Source organism: Anabrus simplex, chromosome 4 (assembly GCF_040414725.1).
Source record: "Anabrus simplex isolate iqAnaSimp1 chromosome 4, ASM4041472v1, whole genome shotgun sequence".
In the NCBI taxonomy this organism is placed as follows: Eukaryota; Metazoa; Arthropoda; class Insecta; order Orthoptera; family Tettigoniidae; genus Anabrus; species Anabrus simplex.
Genome location: NC_090268.1, coordinates 60,048,418 through 60,073,820, shown reverse-complemented (window position 1 = coordinate 60,073,820; position 25,403 = coordinate 60,048,418). Strand labels below are relative to the sequence as shown.

At 36.7% G+C, this 25,403-nt stretch overlaps 1 protein-coding gene across 2 annotated transcripts in view; it reads right to left on the bottom strand.

The window, feature by feature from the left end:
* The window catches only part of Klp31E (kinesin-like protein 31E), a 580,309-nt gene that overhangs the window by 153,680 nt on the left and 401,226 nt on the right, over positions 1-25,403 (bottom strand). The gene's annotated exons all lie outside the window — the stretch shown is intronic.

Here is a 25,403-nt window from a genome sequence, read left to right as displayed (position 1 = left end):
ACCGAGGCAGAGACTACTCCGACTATGGTGGCGCTTTACGAGATTGATGACCCAGGAGGATTGGAAATCAGCTGAGAAGACGAGATGGACCCGATTACCTAAAGCAGAACCATGGAGCGAGACCTACCATTCCCGATGACCAACAGCGAGATGGCAAACAAGGCCCAATAAGCAAAGTTAAGTCCCCTATGAGTTGTTTTTCGTAAGTAGAAACCTTTATTTTTTTGGCTATGTGTGATATGATTTGTGACATTGTGTGTGCGTATATAATATTGAAGTGTAATTACATGGATGTAGGTATTCATCTGAAGTTACTGTTAATCCCATATATAGGCGTAAAATACCAGTGAAAGCCGTTCGCAAATTTATCAATGTGGTGAGAGAGAAAGTAATAGATATTTTTAATCGATATCAGTGAAGTGTTAGAGTATAATATTAATGTCAATATACATGTGTGATGGCTTTATCGAAACAGCAAGCTTGGAGATCGTTTAGGGAATGTTTTCGACTAAGTATAGTAGTACAGCTTAGTATTGTGATACACTTTTCTTTGATACTATGACGGTAAGGATAATGTTTTTTATATGTGTAGGTTATGGCACATATGCAGCGTATTTAATGAGATGGGTGCTTGAGATGCATTGATATGGATATTACGTGATATTTGAAGTGATAAATGGAGAATGAAGTAATAATATAAGCGGATGTTAAGTTGTGATGGTGATATTTATTTTTATTTGAGAGGTTGGTCATAGTAGTCTTCTGAGAGATGATAATACGTGCAAATTATGCATGCTAGGGTATATATTGAAACGTACTGCTTTCAATTGCTGTTTGTATTCCCAGATACACAAAATAGGTTAGGATACAATCTCAATGCCATCAATACAGAGTTGTTTGAGTATGTAGGATCATCAGATGAGCCAAGAGGCTAACAACGTTAATATTTAGGCCTTCACTGAATTATTTATGACCATTTTCAGATACTCTCACACATGGTAACTTAATTCCTGATTTGATGGGAGCAGTTTGACACATCACTGGTGACTTAGTCATTGATATATGGATTTTTAGATTAAGGTAGAGTCTTCTAATATGCCAATTTTTCCACTTATGGTATAATTTGTTAGAAAGTTAATTAAATACACTTGGCAATGCTACATTCAGCCAGATACGCACTTAAATTGAATTTTAACCATAGATTAAGATAATAATTAAGTGAATTAACCACATAAGCCATATGATAGAATTAATTTGAAATCAATTACGACTTGGAGTGGACCTGAATTTTGCTTATATGGAGATCAGATCTTATGAAACATGAAAAAAACAAGCAAACTTCCAAACATACGAGTTAACTCAAGTCCTCAGAAAATAGATATTGCTTTCCCATACGATTTTCTACTGTGTATGGACACAGATGTTAAGTTTAGCAAAGTGACATTCGTTTCACCAGTCATATGTGAGTTAAAAGTTAAATAATAGAATTTTAAGTAACTTTGAAGAGCAATTCAGCTTAGTGAGAAGAGATTCCAGATCTTAATGAATTATTTATTTGGCTATTTTCACTGCATTCTACATTCTATTTTAAAACTATAATCTGAAATGATGTATATAGTAGGGAGTATAATTTTCTTTTCATTTTTAACCAATTGGATGCATCTAATTCTTTCAACTCTATTTAATATGTTTCATTTGATTTATATATTTTAATTTTCAATTGATTCTGCGAACATTACTTAACTATGACTTAGTATTTCAACAGGCCTGGGTTAATGAATCGATGATTAAGGCCTAGATTTCAACTACTTGTTACGGGTTTTTCCAAACCTATTTTTCTTTATTTCAACGTAATTGCAACTGATGGAGATGTTTATAGCATTATGAAACTGTCTACGTTGTACGAGGCATTTTTTAACAATATCTTAGATGACATTTACTTGATATTTAGACTGAATAGTCAATAAAAGCTAAGTAGTGAAATTATATAATTCTTTTAATGCCTACTTAGTATAAGAACTAGATGTAAGACTGTAGTAACTCATTTTCTGATTGCGATTTCGTTAGCAACACGTACGAATCACTTGAAATATTGTAGTAACCTGAAATTTGCGATTAATTATGGCGACATGCGAGTATGGTATCCGACTGACAGCGTGTTGGAGACGTCCTTCTGCGTAGGTTGAGATTTACCATAGGCCATCGGCGTACTTTCTCAAGCGGAACCCACAACCCAGCAAAATTAATCAGATAGAATTATTTATCAAGAGCTAGTCTGGATCTCATGTATCCTCGCCTGGACGCGGGAACGGTGCACATGTAATGGTTCTTTTACACAAGGTGGTATGTCTCTTATTCCTATAGCACCTGGTAATTCTACTGAGTCTTCGTGTCAACCTTCTATTGCGACGCAACCTGTTTCTCATTCGATAAAGCAAATTCGATAATGTCCAAGTGTCTTTTGTTTCAAATGCTTCAGTGGTTTCTCAAATGTGTGAGAACGTTTCGCAAATGAGAATATCTGCGCCTGTTTCATTGCAGTCCAATGCTAGTCCTAACCTCACTTTCAGTACACAATCCTTTTCTCAAGGGCGTTTGAATCAAGGTTACTATGCTACTGTAATTCCTTCTCAGAACCACCCTAGTCCTTCTCAGGTACTTCCTGCACTTGCTGTCTCCCAGATTTTTTCCAATTTACCTCACCCATTAACTACTGTATTTAAGGGTGTGTCAATGTTAACTACTAACTCGATTGATGAAGTCATGTCTCCTTCGATTTTTAATTGAATTTAAAGATCAGACTACTGTATACAATTTAAGTAGTGATAATTTCTTCCAAGTTTTATATCCACATGTATCTCCACTGATCATTTCCAGCAGAGCTGTCCTAAGATTGGGCCCTTGGGCAATTCAAAACCTGCCATGGGTGGTCCCACTGAAAATTTCCAGAAGAATTGTCCTAAGATTGAGCCCTTAGGCAATTGAAAACCTGGTGTGGGTAGGGTCTCTTCCACCAATAATTCCTGTCAATACTGTGGGTCGAATATGCATTTTTCGAGACAGTGCCCTCTCAATTCTTCTGGGTCTGGGTGTTCTGATAATGGTAATTCTAGATGATTAACCACCAATTCTTGTGCCAAACCTTAAAGTGTAGCTTCATTTTTCATCTGTTATCACTGTAGGTTAAATGATTTACACAATTATGTGGCTGATGATAGGTCTCAGTCTGACCCTAGGGTCAATTTCCTACAATCTTGTGAAATTTCTGCTATCCCTCCTTATAAATATTACCTTACATATGCTTAGAGGTGAACAATGAACCTGTCTGTGTATTCGTAGATACTGGAAGTAGCATCATTTTGATGAGTGAGAACTGGTATTATTCTATGTAAACTGTTTGCAAGTTCCCTGCTTTGAAATCTGTATCTTTAACCTGCCATACGGCTAACTAATTCCTTGAATGTGATTGGATGTCTGGATGTCAAAATAAGGATCTGTATTTTCATGCGGATAATGCCTGTGCTAGTGGCGAAAGATTTATCTTATCCTTTCATTCTGGGTGTATATTTTATTGCCAAAACGGGTATGATTTTGGACCTTCAGTACAATGAGTTCAAGTTTAAATTTTCCATTAGAATCTAAGTTGTGTAATTGCTCCCCTATTCTTCCTTGTCATGTCAATGCTGTTGTTGAGGACACAGGTGAACCCAAAGCTTTTGACTTTGATAATTTGCCTGATGTATTTTCCGATAAGTTAGGTGTAACCAATGTTTTGGAGTACAAAATTGAAGTCGCTGACAATCTACATGCAAGTTTGCTGTATCAGTTGTCACCTCCCAAAATGAAAGCCCTTAAGGCTATTATCGATTAAATGCTTGCTGATGGTGTAATATGATCTTCTAAATCACGTATTCTTCTCCCATATTTGTTGTCCCTAAACCACAGGGTGGTTTCTGGCCCATAGTCGATTATCGGATGCTCAACAAGAGAGTTGTACTTCAATCTGTTCCCCTTCCTGATTTGCACTCTTGTTTCTCTTGGTTTGCTAATGCCAAAATTTTTACCACTTTTGATTTGAATCACGCATATTATCAGATACCTCTTGCTGAGGACTCCAAGCACCTCGCTGCTTTTGCCACTGATTGGAACCTCTATGAATTTGAGCGTGTCCTATTCGTCTTATCTACGGTCGCTGCGGTCCTTACTCGGCTGCTAGATAAAGTTTTGTCAGACATTAAACTCAAATTTGTATACAATTATTTGGATGATTTAGTTATTTTCAGTGAAACCTTTGTAGAGCACTTTGTCCATCTCAATGAAGTCCTTGAAAGACTCTAAAGCAGGGCTAACTCTTAAGGCTAGCAAGGTTACTTTTGCAAAATCCCAGATGTCCTCCTTGGGGCATACTGTGTCTGACAAAGCTGTGTCTATTGATCAATCTCATACTGCAGCTATCTAAAATGTTCCTACCCCTAAAGATGTCAAAGCAGTGGCTAGGTTTGTTGGCATGGTCATTTTTTTTTTTTGGTAAATTCATCCCCAATTTTGCTGAAAGAGCTCCGTTATATGTTTTGAGAAGAAAAGACTCTAAAGTTCAATGGGGTTTTGCCCAACTTGAAGCTTTCTATGACCTGAAATCTGCCTTGTGCAATGCTTCTATTCTGGCTATGCCACATTTTTCTAAAAGTTTTCATTCTTCAAACAGATGCCTCATCTACAGGTAGATATCTGTGTTCTTCAGGAATCTGAAGAGGGACGTCATCCAATTTCTTATGCTTCCCGTAGTCTAAATTCTGCCAAACGCAACTACGACCTTAGCTGTTTTCTCTTTAGAAAGATTTAGGATGTACCTTGAACATCTCCCTTTTGAGACTGAAACAGATAATCAGGCACCGAGTTGGGTACTGGCCAAACCAAGGAGGACTGGTTGTCTGGCGCATTGGGCAGTACGCATCTCAGCTTTTCAATTTGAAGCTCGCCACATTCATGGCACAGAAAACATTGCTGCTGATAGTCTCAGTAGGATGTTCTATCCTGGCAGTTTTGATCCTGAATCAGAGCCTGCAGATCCCTCTCCTGAACAAGTTTTGGCATTTTTAATGTAGTTCTCACTAATTCCTTTTCAAAGATATTGGTAAACATCAGTAAGAGGATGCTGAATTAAAGGCTATTATTGACAGGATTAAGTCTGAACATGTCAAACCATATGTCCTTAAGAATGGTGTTCTGTGTTGTCCTGCACACGGTCGCGGAGACCCCAAAATTGTTCCAGCTAACTTGGTTCCTGCTCTTCAAATATTTCCCCTGTCAGTGGACATCCCTGTGTGTTAAAAACTAGAGAAAAAATCTGTAAACATTTCATTTGGAAATCCATGGACGGTGAAATCCATACCTTGGTCAAATCTTGCAAAACTTGTAATATCAGTAAACCAGCACCTAATACTCCCCTAGGTCTGTTGTCATCTGAGCAAGCTTCTCGTCCTATGGAAAGATTTGATTACATTGGTCCTTTCCCGAGGTCACGGACCGGCCATCATTTCATACTTGTGTGTGTTGATGAGTTTTCGCGTTTTACGTGTCTGTTCCCTACTCGTATGGCTAATGCTAACACTACTATTTCTTGTTTGAAACAGATCTTTGCTTCATTTTGACCCTGTCAATTTTTGGCGAGTGACAACTCCAGAGCTTTTACCCTTGTGCAGTTCCTTAATTTCTGTCTTGATTTGTCAATTTCTCATGTAACTACTACCCCTTATTATCCGAGGCCAAATTATGCTGAAAGAGTCAATCAAAATCTTAGATCTGCTTTTATTGCCTACCACTCTGCTGACCTCTAAGTGGGATTCGTCACTTGATTGGTTACCGTTTGTTTTTAATACTGCTGTTCAGATAAGTCATAAGCAAACTCCTGTTTCATATATGCTAACATTCACCCCCAATTTTCCATTTTCTAATCTATGGTCCATTAATGATCTTCTTCCTGATATCACAAATCCAGAAATGATCCATGCTGCTTGGCACCGTGCATGTAAAAATTTGAAAGTTTATTACGCTAAAGTTCAACGTAACTACAATCACGGGCGAAGACCGCACAATCTGTCTGTGGGCGACCAGGTTTATGTAAAGACTCATCCTGTCAGCAGTGCTGCGGACCATGTCATTAGTAAGTTAGCCCCCAGATTTCGAAGTCCCTACACAATTATGAAATTTCTAACCCCTGTGTCATTATTAGTTAGTGATCCTGGAAGAAAGAGGATCAGTCGTATTAACTTGTCTCAAGTAAATACCTCTTAGTTATGATACTTAAGAAGCCATTTAAGGTATTTTGGGTACTTATAAGGAATCTTAGTTGTAAGCAAATTTTTTTTGGGGGAGCCAGCTGTTTTCTAGATTTTATAGTTCAAATTAGGAGTTGTTTTAGTTGTAAGGAGGATGGTCGTTTACAACCATGCTAGGTATACTTTAGCATACTGTAGTTTGGGTAAGATTAAGATCTTCATGTTCATAACTAGGGATTCTCTGTAAAAGTTTCTGGTGTAAGGGTAAACTCCGGCAGATTTTATTTTAGTTGTTCACCATTTTTCCTTTTGAAATTATTAATAGTGCTTGCCCCAGGGGGTCTGGGGTATTCCCAAGTCTGTGGGAGGGGATCTCCCTGTGGAGGTCGTTGAGACACTGGTTGGGTGACTCATAGCTTTTGTCCACCGAGGTGGCTTTGGCTTTAGTATTCCCCTGTCTGCTGCATATGGATTTATGTTGCAGTGACTGCAATCTCTGTTTCAACCTGACGTGCCTATTGGAGGGGCACATTGTATGTCTCTGGCACTATCGTATAACACCGCAACCCAGCGGTCAGATGTCCAGATGGCAGCAGTCATGCTAGACTGCACCCCATTTCGCTGCCTGATACCCGTTGAACCGAGCGAGTTGGCCGTGCGCGTAGAGGCGCGCGGCTGTGAGCTTGCATCCGGGAGATAGTAGGTTCGAATCCCACCATCAGCAGCCCTGAAGATGGTTTTCCGTGGTTTCCCATTTTCACACCAGGCAAATGCTGGGGCTGTACCTTAATTAAGGCCACGGCCGCTTCCTTCCAACTCCTAGGCCTTTCCTATCCCATCGTCGCCATAAGACCTATCTGTGTCTGTGCGACGTAAAGCCCCTAGCAAAAAAAAAAGATACCCGTTGGCTCAAGATACGGATGGGCCGTGCTAAAACTTGCTTGTGGACAGAGTTGGGACTGAACTTATATGGAGGCTGGTGGCAACGGCCATGTCAGCAGTCACATATTCCACGATAACCAGTGGTCAAGTGCAGCAAAGTCAAACATGTAACTAGAGTGAAAACTAATGCAAGATCTACTCATTTCAAACTTTGTTACGAAGGAGGTAGTGGATACTTTCTTACAGAAAGTGAATGCGATCTGAGTTACCAATTGACTTTACCTTTCAGTGGACATAAAAGTTGAAGATTATATCTTTTTTCACAGGGTTAAATTTTGCTATGTTGTATTTACATGTAATGTTAGGAATACTACAACTTAATGAAGAACATTTAATGTAGTGACATTTTTAAGTGCAAAATGTTTTTTGTGTGTGTTTTAAGGGGAAAATATTAATTTTAGTGTGTTTTCGGTGATTTTATTATATGTAGATCATAGTTTCTGTAAAGGTATTGTCTTTGTAACTTTTAGGGCACGGTGTAGTTGCATGTGCCGGGTTTGGTAAGATGCTTCGAGTAGGTTCTGGTTGCATCAAATTGGAAATTCCTCGAAGCTACGACCGGTATTTGGTCATCAGTTTTCACTGGGCCCTCATTGGCCGAAGTAAAACCCTTTACTATTGGCGAACATAAGAAATGCAGGTGCGCTAATTGATTGTTTCTCGATTTCACCACTCCGGCGGCTGGCCACTGGGCCAGAGCCAAGCTTGTTCCGTCTGTCTTTTTGGTTGGACCGGCGAAGGGAGAAGTCATCTCCTCCATCTGATGGGTCTTCCGGCCCTCTGAGGTAAGCACTATTTAGTTCATGTTTCAGGTTTTTTAACTTTCAAATGTAGTTTTTAGCTTTATTTTCTTTAACCTCCAGAGTTTACCCGGGATTTCTCCCATTCGCCAATTTTAATTTCACATGACAGTCTTCGCGGCTAGTCATACTCATTTTGTTTTAGAGGCATTCCCCATTTTCCTTTTGGCTTGATTGTGTTGTACTTACATAAAATTTCATTCCCCTTTTCTTGTGTTATAATTGTGTAAAATATGTAAATTTTAAGTTTCCTTAGAGTTTGCCTGTAAGTAGTTCTGTTTTGTCTTGGCATATTGCCGTTCATGATAAGCCCCTTATTCGGAAGCATTTTAGAAAAGGTTTCTTCCTGAGCGGACTCTGGGTTAAGATTTTAATTTTTTTCTCCTTTTCTTTCCTTCTTTACGTCTTGTAGGTGTGGTTTGTGAGAGTGTATTCCTTCCTTTAAACGTACTTGGTTAAAATATTTCTAATTTCTGTAATGTTATTTTCTAATCGTTATCATTTCAGTAAACGTAGTACTTCAATAGAATCACCGCTAATTTTGTGTTCTCGGCCTGGGTAGGGTCCCAACTGCTTCCCATCTCCGTTCCTTTAGTTGTCATGTTGGCTAACCTGGTAGTGATATTCTGATGTTTTCCTGTACTTGTGCGTGAGTGTTCAATTTTACTTGATCTGGTCTGAAAATAATGGTTTTCCTTTATAACATTTATTATTATTATTATTATTATTATTATTATTATGTTTTAAATTTTGTGTGTGCGATTGCCGAATTACGGTTACAAAGCCGGTCTGGGTAAAGATGAAGGAATAGTGTCTGAGTTACAACAAACAGGAGAATGTATATGCGCGTTAGAAAGGCCTAGGTTATGGAATTTCTGGTAGTGTTCCACAGGTGAAAGTTGAATTGATCCACGGTGATGTTTGCTTACGCAGAGTGTTGCACCATTACTATTTTCATGCAAGTGTAAGATCTTCTGCACTTTGTGCATTCGATGTTGTTACTACATTACATTTATATAAGGAGTGTATTTCAATACTACCACTCTGTTTTTGTGAAGAATTTACTTGTAAAATTAGGGAACATGTGAAAGTCTTCTAAATAAAACAATCAGGTTAAAAATGTGCTTGAAACTATGGATAATAGGATTGTGTGATAACCTAATTATGGAATGCAAGTCACGTGAGGAATAATTGTTTTATATATAATACAAATCAATTGAGGGATATTCCACCATTCAACATTAATCGTCAACACGGAAATGAAAGTTATAAATTATAATAACCGTTTATTGAGTTTAAAGCATCATTCACTTAAACTGTAGTAGCCCGGAGTGTATGAGAGAAATCATCATTGGAAAGAGTAGAGATGCAGCAGACGAGGATATTGCATGTCTTAAATTCAGTTGTATGTTAGAGCTATTTGCTTTGTAGAACCTGTTGTGTTCTTATTTACGCACAGAGATGTGCTGCATGTTGGATATATTTTTCCATAGAAATTGTTGAACTTCAGCTTTAATTACAGCAGACTGGAAGTGAGGCCAGATTTGGAATCTTCTAGTTATGGCTGCATGTTTGTTATTAATTGTTTACAAGAATTGCGATTTCAAAAGAAAACTTTTATAATATTACTTGATGATTCAAGACTTGGTGTTAAGTTTTTAAGAAAATTTTATCTTGGTGTTGTATAAGGTGATATTCATTTTAACTCTCAGTCCATTTAATCACTTAATATGGCCATATTGGTCCTGTACTTTGTTTTATATGTTCCATCTAGAGAAGACATGTATTTGATCTTTGAACAGTGACACAAATTATTTTTGTTCATTGAATTTTAGCAACACAAAGTTTAACCTGGAACTTTAAGTTCCTATCAGGTTTATAGATTCAATTTCTAATTGTCACATCTTGTTATAAGAAGAAAAATTTCATACTTTCCACAAGTTACAAACATATAATGAACATTTTCAGACTAAATATTGAACTTGGACCTCAGGTTCCTTATGATCAAAACAAAGCTATCTTAAACGTTATGCAGAATGGTGTTATATTTTTAATTAATCTGTAACTTAGTGTTGTAAGAAGTGATCTTTCATCACGTTAATTCATTTACATTTTAGTCATATGTCCAATTGTATTGTGCATTGCTTTGTATGTTTATTTTATATATGTCAATGTCTGCTTTTCTAAGTTTTTTGGCTGAAGATGACACAGAATAAGCGTTGAAACTAGTTTATTTATTAATTAAAATGTTGTAATTTAAATATTATAGCATTGTTTTGTATTGAAAAGGTAGACCCATTAGTTTGTTCCTATTCTACAGGAATTGCAAAGGTATGCTGCAAATTGGCTGTGGTGTATTGCTCGCTGAAGTTGCAAAACAGATGTGTGGGTTATTAAATATAATCTGACGGTTTCATTTAATTTTAAAGGAGGAATAAAGCAAAGAAAAAGAAAAAAAAAAAGTACCAGCAAAGAAACCAAACCAAATCCCACAATGGCACACACGTGAATATAAACTAAAATTTAACTATTCAACTGATATGTGAACAGATATTAGTACGTGCAATCATTGAAGATTTTTAAAGAGCTGAGTCTCATGTTTATACATAAAGCACGTTGTGGTATTCGACAGCATATATTGTTAATGTCAAACTCTATTGTTAATTAGAAATGTACATTCATACTTCACGATTGTTGTGAAGACAATCCTGCGATCCGACTTTCCATTGTTAATGACAGAATCCCTTCATTGAGGCTATTGCAATTTTATATCCACCCATGCTGTGATTATTCCAAATTCATTTTCAATTTTATTGAGTAAAACGGGCAATTTCAATTTGACTAAATGTGTTCCATTTCTAATATGTAGTTAATATATTTTACTCATACTAAGATTTTATGCCACAACAAGAGAGAAAGTTGTACCCGCAACCCATTCGACCACCTACACGCTCATGAGGCGAGTTGTGTTTCTACAGACTGAGTGAAGAAGAGGCAAATGAGTAGAGTTAACACAGAAAATGAAGATCCGATATAAATTACTCTCAAGGGCATAAATTTTAAAAATATGTTCAGCATGTGTTACAACAGATTAACTGAAACAGCTAGAGTGTAGCGTTTGGAGAGAAATGTTTACAACATGATGTGTTCTTTTAATGTTTGCACCAGAGTGCAGCACTATTCAATCAGACTTTGTTGGTATTAAGAGTTTGAGACTTCAGCTGCTGGCCTCAAGACCCTAGCAAGAATAATTCCCATTCCTACAAAACACAAGGACTTTTGCTGGAGGTCAATAGCACATTGTAGATGCACTTGCAGTTGTTACATCACTTCATGTGGAACAAGGAAACACTTTCCATCTGTGAAGGATTCTTCAACTCCCAAATTTGTCATATTCAGAGCTGAAAAAATCTGCATGTCACATCTGTGAGAAGGCACCATACATGGTGGCTAAAAATTTATGGATTTCAATATCTTCAATACCAGAACACTGTAGTGGAACAATACAAGTCAATGGAGAGCCTTGTGGACGTTATGTACCGTATGTAGTTTTCCTTTGAGGTACTGTCTCAAAAGTACATGGAAGCAACTCTGAGAAACAAAGTGCACTGTATCAGCATGACTGAACAATGCCTCGTGAAAACTTTGCAGAGAGACTACAAATTGACAGCAGGTTTCCCCCTATAAAATCAATTGAGCACATTCCCTACATTTAAGTCAGTTTCCTTCTTGTGAAGATAAATTACACACTCCCAAACATGTGTGAAGTAACTGAGGGGCAGGGGGCAGGGATAGTTAACCCAAAAACCACATACTGAGTCCCTTTCAAAATACGCGCTACGGTCGATCATTTGCAAGTTGCAGACTTTCCAAATTGTTATGTGAAGTATTAGTAACAGCCTTACCCAGCTCATCCCATGTTGAGTAGCTGTAGCCAGGTTAGTATACCACCAGAGATACTGCATTCTAATACAAGAAGTCCTCAAAATAGCCACCATGAGGCTGAATGTACACCCGAACACGCACTTCATTGATTGCTGGACACTCCAGACATTACATACATTTGATGGCAACATTGTACCACATGCTGGCGAAGTACTTCAATGGGCATAACAGCTTGCCTGACTCCATACTGACTCCCACTTTCTATCAAATGCAAGCTAACAGCTATGTGCCTTAATCCCTGTAGCCAATAAATATAATATTGGTTGATGTTTCACCTAATCAATACAAAATATGTTTGGCACACACTACTTTTATATAATAGTAGATTATAGTATATTACAATATAATACAGTTGAACCTCTCCTCTGCAGACACAAGTGATTCTACAGCATTTACTTTATTAACAGCTTCAGGAAGTGGGTGTACAAATTAGGTACATTTTTCTTCACTGCTACATTCTCGAAAAGAGAATAACGATCCAGCATGACACGCACTTGAACTTTCAGGTTATGTGCAATTTCTCATGCTTTTTCTTGCAACAGTGTCTACTCACTTAACAGTTTCTTTACTCAAACACATTCCAATCACTCATATGCCACAACGTTCACTTCTGCAAAAAGTGACTCCAACTTTCTTTTCATTCCTCGATTCCTATTTTCCTCCCACTCCCTTCAAATATTTGAATAAAAGACTACCCTAATGAAAGGTTTGAAAAGAGCCCTGTAGCTTCTTGGCTCATTCAGCATTTCCTTGGAAACAAAATACAAACATTCAAAAGGAATTCCCATGTGCTTTCAGAATGATTTTAAGATAAAGCCCTCTGCAAAGAAAGTGTCCTGGAAAGCGTAAAGTGTCCACACAAGACAAGTGGTCGTGATTAATGGCCATGTCTGCTGTCCATAATTTGAGGTATCCTCTTAAGTGAGGATTATTTAACATGTCTTTTATGCAAAATGAAATCTGTTCCGTGGAAAAAGTCCATACGAGGAGGTGTCCGCTAGAACAGGTTCAACTGCAGTAAATTATAGTATAGCATAATATACTATTATATTATAGTATAATATACTATTATATTATAGTATTGTGCACCAAATATATTTTGTATTGATAAGGAGGAACATCCACGAATCTCATATCTATTTACATACACCGTCAATATGGAATATGAGCTTGTAAGTTACGAACCCTATAGCCTATTCACTTGGCAGTTTTTTTTAATGAAACGTACGTAGGTATTACTTTCATTCTCAATCGCATCAAAAAGCACCTCGCTTATTCATTTTCGACCTATGGTTATTTAATATTGTTTTGATTCCTTCTGTTATCTCTCAAAATTTAAGTACACACAGTTACTGGATGGTACAGCCAGAAACAACTAAGAACCATCTTTCTAAAATGAGAAGGCCAGTTAATATCTTGGGTGTTACAGAAGTTACTTTCTCTGTTGATTCACAAGTTGAAATGGCCATATACTACAGAATGACATGTCTGCTATCTGCATACCTGAGCAGCTGGAGTTTAAATGGTGTAATGTATGACAGAGCATAACGGCACAAGAAATAATGGAAGAAAAGGTGTCCTTTACAAACAGATATTTTAGGAGAATCCTAAGCTGATCTCAATGATTACATGAATTTTACATATTCTGTAGATTAGAGTAGCCTGAAGAACCACTAGTATCTTCTGTCAACAGCAAGCAAAAGTCTGCTAGCAATATCACATTTAAAACAGGAGGATATGGATGCAGATATGCTGCTAGCACAAATTGTTGATTTATAAAATAAAATTTAAAAACATGTAAGTGAATACCGGACAAAACAAGCAATGTGGTAAATATAATCACATTTATTTCAAAATAAATAAAATAAGATAATATACATTTTTTCTTTACAACAACATTCAACAAAAATAAAGAAAATTTATAAAGGTATGCAGCTTAAATACACAGCAAAGTACGATAAAATGAAATAAGATTGTCAATACATGAACAACTAGTGTGTCTACGAATATTAATTTACAACTGATATATTAAAGAGAAAGAAGAAGAAAAACTAAGAAATGTAAATTTAAGGACTGTTCCCACCCTTTGAGATTAGTTTTTACTCTACTATACTTTTGGTATAATTTCCATTAAAATATATGACGGTTTCTCTTTTCCCAACAGAATATCTGAAGTTTCACAAGAATTATCTTTCAGACTTTTAAATATGAGTGGGTAAGCAATTAACTCTTCAATATGGCTTATTTATCTGATAGCTTTCTGGAATTCCTTGGATCTCTGTATTTTTGAATACTTTCACTATAATCTTCTGATCTATTATGAGAATTCTAAGAACACACAAAACCTGACAACTCATATTAAACTTTTATAGCCACAGATATTGAACTCTGTTCTTCTGCAGTGCTAGGAACTTACGATGGCCTTCACATCACAGTCATTAACACTTCATGAACAATGAACAATCACTACAGACTAAGTACATCATTCTGGCCAATTCAAGAATGGACATGCATTTTACACCATACACTTTTAAAATTATTTTATGCCAAGAGTTAATCATCATTTACAATTTTCATTAGCTCTTGATTCTCTGTTTGTGCCTTTGTTAAAATCCAAGAGCATGATGGTTTACTATAATTTCAAAAAAGATTGGCTGGCCCAAGTCATTCGTAAGAAAAAAATTAAAGAATTTCTACTTTGGAACAAGGTTTTGGAATTAGTGTTTTGCAGGCTCCATATTACCAAATACTTTACTGTTATCATGGTGTTTAAATATAAACAACCAGAACATTAAGAAAATGGTTACAAAAACATGGACATTTAAAAAAGGTTGAAATGTGGTAGAAATATGAACTGCATAGCAAGTTTACAAACCGTATCTATATACTGTATTTAAAACACTAGGCTGATTTTTGTGACCGCGAGTTTGAGAACAGCTGAACCGATTGACATCATCAAGTATTCTTATAGCTCTTGGCCTCTAGATTTCCAAAGTGTCTTTAAAAGCATAAACATTTCTTGCCATATATTTTTAAATTATTCAATAAAAATATAGCATTCTGACTGGCCAAAGCACTGTTGATTTCAGTCTGGTTTTAATTTGCATTTAATTTTCGTTGGTATATCACATAGGAGTTTGCCCTAGTCACCACTCTATTGCTCAGATGTTGAAAGCACGTTTAGCTTCACTCTAAATTGTGATAACGTTGTGTTTCCGCTTACCTTCAAGATTGTATCGTAGGACTTGATTTGTATTAAGATATAATTGCTTAACTCCTTGGTCTTATAGCAAGCGCTTGTCAAAGAATGTCTAATTCGCATTTTGCAAATTGTGTATCTAGATTTTGCGTATAGCTGCACTTCACAATTAAGTATTTAATTTATTTTCCACCTAGTCGATACAATGATTGCTTAAGGCAATTTTTAATGGTCAAAAGTGGTACATGTTTCGTATATTATCAACATCTTCAGCCACATAACACTGTTTAGATGAAAAATATATAAAATTGACAAAGTAATGCTTTAGAGGAAGTGTCCTTAAAATTAGCATAAGATTGGCTGAAGATGTTGATAATATACAAAACATGTACCACTTTTGACCATTAAAAATTGTCTTAAGCAATCATTGTATCGACTAGGTGGAAAATAAATTAAATACTTAATTGTGAATCTATTGAAGTGCGATACGGACCATGAAGCTGATTTTATGTAATAGCTGCACTTCTTCGGAAGTTACTTTGTAATGTCGATTTTTGAAAATAATATCTTGAAAACAAGAGATCACTATTGGCTTTTTGGAAACCCGCAACCTTTGCATCCATATGGCCTTTGGTAAGTTCCCGGTCCCGTTGCGGGTTCCTTGTTTATTGTCGTCAAGTTCCTCAACCTGATATTTACTTGTATTGTATGCGGTGCAGTTCATCAGATGTTTAGTGTATGTCTAGGCTTTAGGGTACCGTGTAATAGCATTTATTTTCCTCCCTTTAACTATGTATCGTGTAACCACCGAAACCCAGTTACAACATTAAGGCTGTGAACTTCTTCCACTCCGGTAGTTAGGAAAGAGAGTTGATCCTCCACGTCATAATTTACATCATGGAAGCCTTGAAGGATTGTACCTTTACTTGGAGCAAACTGCTAATGTGCCAATTTTCAATTCTGATTTGTCTGACACTGTGCTCATAGGAAACCAGGATCCCAGAGCACACTATATTCAAAATAGGCAGAGAGCTATAATATCACAAGATGATTAACTCCATCAGGTGAAACACTTCTATTTTCTTTTTTACTCCAATTTACATGGCATTTTGTATCATGATCAATAAAGCTCAGGGGAAAAAACACTGGAATATGCAGGTTTCAATTTACCTCGGCCAGTTTTCAGCCATGACATATGTTACAATGTTCAGAGTGCAAACTTTTGACAAAGTTGCAATACTGAAAAAAAGTAATTGTACAAAGAATGTCATATATGGAAGTCCTGCACTAAATATTTACTCCATTCAACATATTTTGATGGGTTTTGGCTAATATTACATCAAAACAAAACATTTATGTTCCAACACAACAGCACAAAATGTACACAAACTGACTATCTTTTGAATATTTGCCCAATTTCACAAATTTTTTAAAGTGTACTCCCGGTATTGTTATTTCGTCCTACCGAACACAAATGGGATGTTGTCTGGAGGGATGTGAGAGTCCTGGATTCTGTTCGACACATCTCCGCTCATTATGGGAGTATGGATTTAAATTCTAATAGGGTACCCTTTACTTGTCCCGAGTGAGGATGTCGCCATCACCTGCCTTAACTACACCCATTACATATGATACAAAGCATTTTTGGTCCGTATCAACAAATTAAAATTAAAATATAGGATTTTTATCCACCTTATTCAATACACAATGTTGTTAACTCTAAAATTAACACATGAATAGTTTAAAACATAGACATGTTTCGATCCTTTGGATCATCATCAGTACATAAAAATGCTATAAAACAATTAAAATATGAAGACATTTGTGTGAAAAGTTTCTTTTTCAAGTTATGTCCTCTCACTGGGATCTTCTTTTAAAATATGAAGACATTTGTGTGAAAAGTTTCTTTTTCAAGTTATGTCCTCTCACTGGGATCTTCTTTTTTGGAAAAGTTCTTGCGTATTTGTCATTATTGTAAATATTGTTATAAAGTTCTTAGTTTTTGTAGATATATAATAGAATTTTGTTGACTTCTGTGTCTGTTAGTTTTAGTATAGTTAAATCGGACCAAGGTTGATGCTGTGGATGTTGTTCTTCTAAGAGCTATAAAATCGTGGTTCCGTGGAAAGGAATCTTATGGTCTGTAGAGTGGTGTGTTGTGATGCGACTGGTAGTAGACCCACCACTGAACGAGGTATTGGAATGAAACGTTTGCTTCTAGTGTGGAGTTGTGAAGGAGCTTCCTCGTCAAGTGTCCAACTGGTGACTTGACTTCCATAAACCAACTCCTTTTGTCCAATTCACCTTCATTTACACTGCACCTCTAAGAATAATTGTATAATGCACATGGGTGTGTCGATAGGTGTCAGTTTGGTGTATGAGAAAGAGGTTAGTATTTTTTAATGTTTCCTACATTTAAATTCCTATTGTGATATAATATTCAAGCCATTTTTCATCGTTCATTGAGTCAGTAGCATCACGTGGATTTGGACAGGAAAATCAAGAATTTAAGCGCCTGTGTTCACTCTCATGGTTAAAGTTTTGAACTTTAGGAGTTTTTAGTTCAACACTTGTGTGCAATTTTACTTTAATTGCATTTTACTGTATGCCTACATTTTCAATTCTGAAGTGTAGACATAAACTTCCTGAAATGCATTATTATGGTATCTTATTTTTCTTCCCACACCCCTTAGTATGTTTATATAGTGATGACTTTTCTTGTATTTCTTTCATATTTAATAAATTGTGTTTCTTATAGACTGTATTACTTCTCTGAAGATCTCAATGACATCAGCTTACAAATACTGGCATGGTAGACCACACTTTACACATCCACTTTCCTTGTTCACTTGCAATGTTTTTAGTAGTTTCATAGTTTATTTTCCATTCCTTGCCTTGATTTGTGCAATGTTACCCCATGGGTTACAATTCAGTTCACTAACAAGTATTTTATTTACCAAATAATCTTTACTTTCTCATTTTCCTAATTTGAATGAAAATGTACATACCAGTTTACAGTAACATTGAGAATATTTTGCACTGCTTTATGGTGTAAATATGGTACCATTTTAAAAATGTATACAGAGCTACCACTTTGAAAGATAATTCCTAATCTAATATTTCAACCATTACAGAAGAAATGGATGTTCTGTTTGTTTAATTTAATTCTTAAACTTCTGGTTAAAAATGTAAAATGTATTAGTCCGACCTTTAAAGCTCTAGGAATCTGTACTCAGACTTACTGCATAACTAGCTAAAACGAGCTAGAAGTTTACCAACAATAAAGGAATTGAATCAATAATAGCACCCAAGAACAATTATTTCAACCGAAATTCTGATGTAAGAAAATCATAATACTTTCCAACTAATACACTAAACAGAAAATATAACTGAATTTGATGTTTATATACAGAGAATGAGAGTGTAATAATGTATTAGTATTTCCATACCATCTTTTTCCAATATTATTTGCTCTCTATGCAGTGGTTCTCAACACTTTCAACATCTCAGCTTATTAAATTCAATTGATATTTTCAGGGCATAGTAACAAGAATATTGCAATCTACTGGCAAAGGAAACATCCTACAGGTATTGGTATGCTTTTCACAAATAGAGCATAATGACCAAATGTTTCAGAGTCTTGAAAAGTTTACTTTCACAAGAAGGAAAAAGAACACCTGCAAAATCAATAATAATTAAAAGATGATATTCACGAGACTTAGCAGAACTGGTCTTGGTGCCTGAAACTATCCAGCAGTTGAGAAACACAGCTCTACAGACTATACTGCAGTGTAGTAGGTCATGGACATTTTCATTTCTTATACTTAATTACTACAACACCTAAAAATAATTCCTTTCATTGGTGGGGAGAAAAAATATTGCACAAATAATTATTAAATTAAAAGTTTACAACTATGTTAAATTATAAGAGTTCATTGGCCCACAAACAGATTTACGCCAACTTCTCTTCTGGTCCTGGATAACCAATGTCGTGGAGACTGGTTCTAGTTAAAGCAGTCCCAATCCTGGTTCTAAAGAAGAAATTACATTACACCAACATCAAGCAACTCTATACTCGGCCAGTTTTCATCAACTTGAGTAAAATAATATAAAATTACTTATAAATACAACAGATACAGTATTTCGTACAAGAAGTATGGCAAATGGAACACATTAACCATTTCACAGTTGACATACGGTCTGACTTGTAAAACCACCCATGCTGACTTTATTTTAATAATTGAAATAACAATTAAAACATTAAAAAGAGCAATAATAATAATAATAATAATAATAATAATAATAATAATAATAATAATAATAATAATAATAATAATAAAACAATAACGTAAAAAAAGGAAGAAGAAAAATATTTATATTTCAACTTTTCCAAACATGACTGATGGTAAATGGACTTAAATGAAGACAAAAAGGAAAGGAGCAATAACATAAAAGGAGTAGTTATATATATTATGGCTATGGTTTGTTTGCATATTGTGACTATTATCCAAGTGATGGTTTAAATTTTATGAAACTTGTACAACATATTTAATTAATGGCATGTCGCATATTTGAATTGTGAATTTTAAGGACTTCCAAATTTAATCAACATTGATGATGTTTAAAGGGGCCTAACATCTAGGTCATCGGTCTCAATGGTACGAGATGAGACTGAATGCAATGACAATTAAAATTCCAAAATCTATCCACTGACTAGAATTCAAAAAACGACGAATAATGATTGTGAACAATCAGTGAATATGACCCGCAAAACCCCACCTTGCCATAAAATAATTAAAGCAATGGTATAAACTTAAAAAGGGACTGCTTCCAAAGCAAAATGCTAAATTGATTATGCTAGTTGTCTGAAGGGGTCCGAAATCTAGGTCAAAGGCCCCTCATAATGATACTAATCGCTGGTAATGTAGAACCACGGTGTTCCTGATGTAGCAGTACTAATCACAAGTAACCTATACTCACGGTGTTTCTCACAGTGATACTAATCACAGGACCTGCCCAGACCCGTGGTGTTCCTCACATAGTGGTACTAATCACAGGCAATGCCCAGGCCTGTGGTGTTCCTCACAGAGTACTAATCACAGATTAGTAGTATTCAAGATTCGATCATCCATAACACCAGTATTTAATCATGTAAAGGTGAACATTGTTTAGGCACCAGGAGTCCATGTAAAAAGGACCGAACACCAACATCTCTATTTACAGTTCACACTTCGTTCATACACTGTCCGCATCTCTCAGTCCTATCATAATTTAAGATTTTCACGATTTCCCAGTTTCAGTATCTTTAACTTTCTTTTGGACACTTCCAACTAATCAACACTGACAAACTGCGTTATACAACTTTATTCTATTTCATTTATAGTAGAACTAGTTTCAGTCTATTGTTTAGAACAAAACTTAAGAACCATACATTACAAACTATAATCAATGATAAAAATTCTGTATTATAAAATTTACATTCCTTTTCTTGGTGATGTCTTCAAGAATTAACTCAACCAACCTGGACCTCTATTGAGGAAGCCAGGCTTTGCCTGTCACAAGTCAGGACCAATGGCGAGTGATAGAGGAGTAACACCTCTTTAAAAAACCTTGGGTCGCCTGCCCCAGGCGATAGTACCTTGTAAGGGGCCCTAACCAGGGTTACGGTAAAGACCTCAATGGCGGTGAAGGCGGAAATAAAATTTAATGGTATGGTGGAACTGGCAGAAGGGGCACCTGGCAACTGAGATTAACAGTAGCAACCTACTGCCTTGTAGGAAAAGGAGGGATCCTCAAAGGCTAAGGGAACATCAGACAGAAAAGGCAGCCACCCAACAGACTGTGAAGGGGCAGACCCCCCTGTTGGTTGTGCGCAGGGGTGACTTCTTGGCCATGTAAAAAATAAGTAGTCATGAAAATGTCTAGCACATGCAGAAACCGGACAGTCTCAATGGTGACGACCAAGCAATGGACACTGACTAATGTAAGAATGGCTACTTGGAATGTACCGAGTTTAAATAGAGCAGAAGCTTTCAGGAATAAGAAAGATCAACTGAGGAAGTACCAGATAGGAATAGCAGCTTTGCAAGGGATTAGGTGGAAGGAAACATGCACGATTGATTCAGGGGACCACACAATGTTTTGTAGTAGTAATGGGACAGCTAATTTTGGAACAGGCTTCCTTGTACACCGAGCATATAAGGCAGCGATATTGAACTTCGAACCAATTAATGGCAGGATATGCACATTGAGAGTTAAAATGAAATTCTTCAATATGACATTGATCTGTGCTCATGCTCCAACAGAAGAAACGACTGATGAGGTTAAAGATTCCTTTTATAAACAGTTGGAACGCACATATGATACACTTGCTGAAAATGATGTGAAAGTGATTCTAGGAGATATGAATGCCAAGGTTGGAAGGGAAACCGTGTATCGGCCAAATGTGGGAAAGTATCTTTTACACGATGAGTGCAATGACAACGGAACAAGGCTGGTTGATTTTGCGGTAAGCAAAAAAATCTCACCATAAGCAGCACTATTTTCCCACATAAAGGAACTTGGACATCATCGGATGGAACCACAGTCAATCAGATAGAGCATGTGCTTATTCAAAGAAGGCATGGTACAGATATAAGATTTGTTAGGGTGATGAGAGTGGCAGATGCTCATTCAGACCACTATATGATGTTGGTAAAGTTCAGACAGAGGATATGAACAACCATCTATAACCAAGCAGAAAGGGATAAAAAGTATAACGAAACTAGAATCAGCACCGATGAAAAGGAAAGAGGAATTTCAAAGAGGAATGAAAGAAGCAATAAGAGCGATAACTGTTGAGGAGGAGGAAAGCCCCGAGATACATTGGGAAAAAATGGAAAAAGCAATACGGCAAACAATGGACTCAAGGCTGGTTCAGGAAAACGGAGATAAGCGAAAGGAGTGGTATGATGAGGAATGTGAGAAGGCAATAGACGAATGAAATAGTGCAAGGAAGAAGATGCTTCAAAAGGATACACGGGCTGCCAGACAAAACTATGAAGAAAAGAGAAGGAAAGTAAAAACTATGTGTATAACAAAAAAAGAGAGATTTTGAGAAAAACAGACTGAAAGACACTGAAGAATGTAGAAACGAAAAGGACGTAAGAATAATGTTTAGAGGTATAAAGGAGAAAAAACAGGGATGGCAGCCCCACACAACAATATGCAGGGACAAAGAAGGAAAGATGATCAGTGATGAAATGAAAAATATTGGAAGACGGGAAGAATATTTCAAAGAATTGCTGCAATCGGATGAAACCCAGGAGTGGGAAGATGAGGAACAGGGGGAAGAACAGGACAACTATGAATAAGAAGAACCAACACTGGAAGAGGTAACTGAAGCTGCAAAGGAGATGAGAAATAATAGAGCTGTGGGAGAAGATAACAAGTAAAATATTCAAGTATGGTGGTATAGAGTTATTAAAGGAAATGCATAGATCGATAAAGAATATTTGGAGAAGCGAGGTAATGCCAACAAACTGGAACACAGCCATTATTGTAGCAATATATAAAAAGGGTGATAGGACAAAGTGTAATAATCATAGAGGAATAGCGTTGCTTAATGCAGCATACAAAGTATTTGATAGGATATTGAACAAGAGACTACAACCATATGCAGAAGCCACTATAGGAGAATATCAGTGTGGGTTTAGGGATGAAAGAGCAACAGTGGACCAGATGTTCACCCTCAGAATAATAATGGAGAAGTGTTACAAGTACAACGTAATGGTTCACCAACTTTATGTGGACTTCAAGGGAGCCTATGACAGTGTTGATAGAAGGGGGCTTGTTAAGGTGTTACATGATTTGGGAATACCACCAAAGTTGGTGAGACTCGTGAAAATGACTAAGCAACACCAATTGCAAATTAAAAGAAAATGACAAATATACCAATAATTTTCCAATCAATCAATCAATCAATCAATCAATCAATCAATCAATCAATCAATCAATCAATCAATCAATCAATCAATCAATCAATCAATCAACTAAAACAAGGAGATTCTGTATCACCAACACTTTTTAATCTGGTACTGGAAGGAATCATGCGCAAACTGCCAGGCGAATTAGATGGCACTATATTCAACAGAACGTTCCCGAGTATGGCATTTGTAGATGATATAGCCATGCTTGGGAGGAATAGAAAGTACCTGCTAGAGAACTACACAGTTCTGGAAAGAGAAGCAGCTACAATGGACTTGGTCATAAGTAAGGAGAAAACAAAATATATGATCAACACCAGAAATAAAACCAGGTGGAGAGGGAGAGAGCAGTTTGAAGGGTTTGAAAGAGTAAATCAGTTCAAGTATTTGGGAGGAATAATCACAGAAGATAACGTAGTACCAGTAGAGATTAAGGCAAGAATAGCGGCAGACAACAGATGCTATTATAGTTTCCGTAACTTGTTGCGATCGTCAAACATCTCGAGGCAGCTGAAGTTGACAGTATATGGAATGATTATAAAACCTGTAGTTATGTATGGATTGGACACGAGGACAATTACACAGCAAATCAGAAGAAATACTTTGGATGCATGGGAACAAAAAGTGTTGAAGATATATGGTGCAGTATACGAGGAGGGTGGCTGGAGAATTAGGACCAACAAAGAGCTGTATGAACTCTGTAAGAATCTGTCAATAACTGCAGATATAAAGATTAGAAGATTATGGTGGTTGGGACATGTGCAGTGAATGGAGGAACAGCGAGTGCCAAGGAAGGTGTTAGTCACCAAGCCCGAGGGAAGTCGCTCAGTGGGACGACCAAGATTACGATGGCTGGATTATGTAGAGGCGGACTTGAGAAGACTAGAAATACGGAACTGGAGAAGGATGGCCGCTTCAAGAGATGACTGGAGGAGACAAGTGATCGACAAGGCCCAGGTCCTTCAAGGACTGTAGCACCGGATAAGTCAGTCAGTCTTCAAGAATTAAAAAAAAAACAATTTAAATGTACACTTTGTAACATAAAACTCTTTGTTGTTGTCCTGCAAATTTGTGATAACTCATTAAAATACAATTTAAAACCTGAATCTTCACTTTATGTTTTACACAAATTTTAATAATAACTATTAAAGTTTTGCACTACTCAACTGTATCTTCAAACGAAAGTAGCCTCTTGTTTACGCTATAATGGATAACTGTGTATGTGTGTAATCAATTATCTAAAACACACAAGAGGCAACAATCTTCCTTATATCCTTGTTTTGATTTGGATACATTAGTTTTAAATAGTAGCAGTAAAACGTGGAAGTCTTAGAGAAATTTGCTGTTTCATGAGTGAATGTTTTATCATTGGGTTTCCCAAAGATGAATTTTGTGAAAGCAACTCTTTCTTTCTCATGCTGACCTTCTCGCCAGTGTGTTACAAGATGACTGCTTTCTGTTGTGAGGCTTGATTCTAACATAGGTGGAATAGGCAGCGTTGGTATGCTCACAAGCAACTGTTACATACCGGAGGTGTTTGAGCCTGTTGTCCCCAATCTTTAGGGCCAGGCTGAGGCTCTGTACCAACAGGACAATGCATGACAGCATACGACACATCTGACAGCTCCTGGTTGATCACCACGTCACACTGCTGCCTTGTTCAGCATGTTCATTGGATGTTCCGCCAAATCTTAAAACGTGTGGTTCATGGTTTGACAGCAACTGGTCTGCCACAGTACAACCGTGGCTGCAATGAATGAATTTTGGGCATGCTCCAGAGCAAGATGGGTGAAGATACCCCAGACAGACCTAAAATGTCTATTCCTCACAAGGGGTAATGTGTAGCAGTGGTTACTTTCGTCCATGGTGGGGTCACACAGTAATGATTTTCTTATATAGCATACATCTTATTGAGCTGTAAGAGTAATCTATCGTGTGTATGATGGATACTCTGTCCAATAAATCCAACTGGGAAGGCTTACAGCCTTCATGGTGTTAGAGTTTTAATGGCCAGCAGTGTAATTTCTAGGAACAGCTGGGCCGAACTTTTGTAAATGAGGAGTCTTTCCATAATTAATTTCACCTTTTTTGTGGACTTTCTCAACCAATCTCCATTGAAAGTAAGGACAATATATATTTTATTCAATTAGCTTTCATTCCTCATAATAATATTAGTGACCCCATTATTAAGCATTCCCCTAAATATACTGTACCATCCCCAGTATGTTACCTGAATGAGAATTTGAGAATACAGACATAAAACGAAGATATTCAA